This window comes from Eucyclogobius newberryi, unplaced genomic scaffold, assembly GCF_026437365.1.
Source record: "Eucyclogobius newberryi isolate DKJ021-1_F unplaced genomic scaffold, fEucNew1.0.hap1 SCAF_4, whole genome shotgun sequence".
In the NCBI taxonomy this organism is placed as follows: Eukaryota; Metazoa; Chordata; class Actinopteri; order Gobiiformes; family Gobiidae; genus Eucyclogobius; species Eucyclogobius newberryi.
The window spans coordinates 34,573,386-34,578,385 of NW_027316056.1; the positions used below are offsets into that span (position 1 = coordinate 34,573,386).

Sequence of the window (5,000 nt, forward strand, 5' to 3'; positions counted from 1 at the left end):
TCACTTTAAGCACTTTGGAACTGTTCTATTAATGTCAGAGTGGATCTCCAACGCAAGAAACTGAGGTCACCCAAACAAACAAGAACAAGAAACAAATGTTTTCTGAATCATATCTGAATTATACTTTTTAATCATGAGGTTGATCTCAGCGATTCACAAAAAGACGTTTCTCCTCCTTTGGTACATTTCTTTCACTTCTTTGTTAAGCCTCTACACCACATTTTAACCTCTCTTTATAAGTATTTATTGAGGTTAGATCATGTTAGATTCATTATGTTTTTGCTCTGTGCAGTATCTTGGCAGTTCCGAACACTGCACTTTTTCGGACTGAGACGTATGTCCACTGTTGCCTTCACCTTCCAGGCCTTCTTCGGCTCTTTTCCAGGCCCTTGGTCATTTCTGTAATTTCTCTAGCTTCACATGTTCCTTTTTCCTGAAGATGCCAGCACTTGGTATTGCTAACTAAAAAAAATAATAAAAGTTAGCTGCACCAAAGTGAAACATGGCTTTTGAGGAGGCCCATTTTGAGGAGGTTGTTTGAGTGTAAGGAAGCCCTGGTCTGGGTGGGGCGCCCCAAGCGGAGCCGGCTCAGCGCAGATCAACAATGATGGGAGAGAGAGAGGGCAGGGTGTCCTTCCTTCCTCCAGGAACACTCGACAGGGTGGATTCACCGACAAAACAATGGATCCATTAAAAACAGCAGGGTTTGGGCTGGGTGGCACCTCTCCGCTGACCCCCTCCTGCCCCTGTGCCTTGGAGCCAGAACACTGAGTCATGCTCAGGCTGACAAAAGGAGAAAGGAGCATTTATCATTGTGTTTGAGCCAGGACTTTGGCATCATTCTGAAGTATGGCTGTCACAATGACAAATGTTATTATAATTATAAAATTAATATTACAATTGTGAGATGTATTAAAAAACATAAAATGTATACAAGATAAAAACTAGCATTGAAACGAGTTACTCGTTTGAATAAAAATAAATACAGAAAATTTGGACAAATATGACCTTCCCCGAAAAATTTAAGTGTATATAGTCTAAATATTTGAAAAAAACGTCAACATATAAAACACAGAATAGAACGCAACCAGAGAGCCAAAACCAGACTAAAAGTAGCACAGAACATACAAAGAAACAAAAGTCCCACCTGGTCCAAAGTCTGTCACATTTTTCCATTTCCAAATGAAGCCTGAATGTGATTTTTTCCATTGTCTGTATGGCCATTAAAATGTCAGTCTAGTCCTTTATTGTAGATGCAATTCGTGTCATCTCTTTTTTCATGAGGGACAGATTGATGTGTATGGCTCTGAAATCCGGACAGGCTCTCGCTGAAAGCTGAAGGTGTAACGCCATGATGAACATTCAAATCTGAATGGTCGAAGCGTCACAACTGGAACAAGGCAAAAAATCAAAGTTAAATCCAGTCAGAGAAAAGCACAGACCTCTTCCCCGTCTGCAAAGCGCTTCCATGTGCATGTTTAAGATGTTACATCAGTGCCACCAGCTGTAGTCAAGTGTCTTCAAAGTATGTGTTTTATGCTTTGCTGTCACATACAAATTAAACAATTAGACAATTAATATATAAACTATATATAAATATATACTATAATTCCCATTTCCTTTAATCTGCCCTCATCCCTCCTTCAGCGTGAGGCTTGAGTCTTCTGTAATATTGTCCATATTCAAAATATCAATCAAAATCAACTCTATTCTCTCAGATTTTGCCTGAAACAATTTGCAATCATCGCAATAAATGCAAGAAAACATTTCTCCTCACTGTAAACGCACATTCCTTTTCTAAAAGGGTTCACTGCCTCTGTACTGTCCTTGCCATGTGATGTGTGCACTATAAAACTAGACAGTTAGCAGAACACTTCACCTTGACATCAAGACGCTGAAGACGTTATCTCTTTGTCCACAGGTTTCATGATGAGGCAAGATATGGTGAAACTGTAACATATAAACAGCAATCACTGACACATCCATTTTAAATACATCAAACACATGACATAAAATAATCCTATGCACATGAAGACATTTAACTAATACATCTATACGCACCCATGATGCTAACCAAGGCATAACATTTTTTGCAGATGTTTGTGGACGACTCAGATAAAAAAACCACAAGGCTTCAGAACCACACTTCAAAATTCCTGATAGTGTCACATGACCTGTGAAACTACTCACTTTCTTAAAGGGATAGAACACAGTAAGTAACTATGTAATAACAGCACCCTCCAGTGGACTGAACAAAAACAGAACAGCTTCTGCATAAGATTTACATTTCTCCTTTCTTAAGTGTATCAGTTAATTGTCCAGCGTTCTCCTTGGACTGAGGGTGGATCCAGTTTGTTGATCTCCTTGACAGTACACACATTTGGGTTCTATACGACTCCTCATTGCACGAAGTATCTCCACAATGTCCACATTTCCTGACCATACTCTTGGCAGCAGTAACAGCGCAAAGGCCCTTTCTCCACTGGTCTTACTCTGCACAGAGGTGTTAGCTGGTAACACGTTCAAATTACTTTTTTAGAGTAACAAGGAATATATCGCGTTAGTTTTGTGCACCCATGTAATATAGTACTTGTCACTTTCTCAAATCAGTAATGCGTTAGTTAAGTCTCATCTCCTCAACGCAATCCCAGAGCCAGGTTTGTTTCCCAGCCGCAGAGTAGAGCGAGCCACGGCACCAAACACCTGTTTGGGCGTGTTGTGAGCATGTGCACTGTGATGATATATCCTCATGCCAAAGAGAAATAAACCTTTGCTATTTTAATGATTATGTTACTGTGTTCATCAACACAAAGGGTAATGATAAAGGTTATAAAATAATGTAGACCATTGGTAACGCAGTTACGCAGTAAGATGCGAGTCTATTATATATACTTTGACCATGTGAGTAGAACTATGCCTGGCTGGTGAAACCTTATGAATGAGGCTGAGCGCATTGTGAGTGCTGTGACCATGACCACAGAGTAGGCTATAGGCCTACAGAACATTAGGCTCCTCGGATGAAATGAGGCCGTCTGATGTTTAAAGGTGCACTATGTACTTACGGTTTTGTTGTTGTTGTTGTTGTTGTTGTTGTTGTTGTTGTTGTTGTTGAGTGTCTGATACCTGATTTTCTCATAAAATAGTTTTTGCCTGGAAGGTTCCACACTAGTCTATGACGTAAATGAATCAATTATCTAGTTTTATTGCCCAAAGAGTACCTGGTTACAAATAACTAATAACTAACTAAGCTAACTAATAAAAAGGGTGCTGGTCTTGAAATGACAATATTTTATAACTACTAACTACTAAATCGTGTTGACATTAAATAGGAGGATAACTATTGCCAACTGGATCTATAAAATAAATCTCCTATAAAACCCACCAAAGTATTAGATTTTCTTTCCTGGGGAAGGACCCCCAGACACCCTTGCAATGAATTGGACTCCCAGGCGTAAATGTTACGGTGTCATAGTGGGCTGCTCTGCCTTCAACTCCTGCCCCACTTTTTCCGCCCTTGTCTCCACCTGCTCTGTTCTCTGTAGAAGCGAGTGGTCATGTGCTCTCAGACACATGCAGACACATCGCACACTGCTCTTTAGTACCACACGGCAGAACTCGGCTTTGCGCGGCTCTCCAGGACAGGGACGGTCCTGCTTGAGGCCATATAAATCCCGTCTGATCACATGCAGGAAATTACGCCCGCTACAGGTCCTTAGACAGGGCCAACATGGCCACCACAGGGCCCGACGCTCACCTCCTCTACAGCGGAACGACAGACCCACAACGGCAAACGAAAATTCCCAGTAAACCTGCATGCCAGTCCATCCTTGCTGTGGCATCATAATACACTATATATTTTTCCATTGGGCTTCATAGTCATAGTCACACCAGTAGAACAACCCTCTGATTTGAGCTTAAAGGCGTAATGGACGATTTTTTGCCGATTTGAGAACTCAAGCGGAAGTGCACATGCGCTCTCCCCCCGTGCGGATGCCTTGCGGCTTGTTTATTAGCGTGACGGATCACATCGCATCTCTCGTCTCCCGTAGATTTCCGTCTCTTCTTAGTCAGCTCGAACTGTCTTTCTCCGTCTTCATTTTGTCCCATACACTGAGGGAACTATATTATGATAGATCAATGCGCTTAGACACAGGGAAACATGCTGCTCTCGGGGTACGAGCCACACGCGGCTGCAGGTGAGCGGTAGGTGCGTTTTATGATTGATACATGGCAGGACTAATCGGCAGTCCACGCCACGAGGAAATGAGACTCACATTGGGGCCAAAAAATCGTCTATTCAACCTTTAAATAAAGCACAAGGTTTTTTGCCTCCACTCATCAAATAGCTAGAAATTGGGAGAGTCTGGAATAGATGGAGAAATCTGGGCAAAACACAAATGTTTGTAGGTTCAATTCTTTTGTTTGGACTGAAATATATGGAATAAGGTGCAAGGTCTTTATGGAGGAAAATAGGGGGTATAGTTTTTCTCGATAATTACTGACAGTCTTTATGGAGAAACACACCTAAATATTTGAGGGATTCCGTTTGCTATTTAAATGGGTAGATCTTTCTTGATGTCAAAGAGGTTGCCAGTAAGATATCCAGATATTGGGCAAATAGTTTCAAGGAAATGCATCACTTTAGGTATGGAAATATGTAGCTTGGTCAGACACAATAAGATATCATCTGCAAAGCAGGTCATTTTATGTTCCATCCCATAAATCCATGGATTGTTTCAGATTGTCTAATATATTGGGTATAGTACAAAGTGAACAAGAGGGGACACCAACACAGCGCTGCCTCACGCCTCTTTCCAAATTTCCAATACATGCAATTGGGCTCTCTTATAAGTTCCCATTGCTTTAGATATTGCTTTGAACTTATGACACTCCATGTACTTTCCAACTCTAGCTTAGACCTCAAGTCACTGCCTTCAGCAACTCACAAGTCCCAGAGGAGGGGAAGTCATTGGTCATATTTTGAGGTCAACATTCTTCCC

The 5,000-nt window shown here is 41.4% G+C and overlaps 1 protein-coding gene across 1 annotated transcript in view; it reads left to right on the forward strand.

Moving 5' to 3' along the window:
* The window catches only part of LOC140377541 (intercellular adhesion molecule 1-like), an 11,404-nt gene that overhangs the window by 1,636 nt on the left and 4,768 nt on the right, over positions 1–5,000 (forward strand). The gene's annotated exons all lie outside the window — the stretch shown is intronic.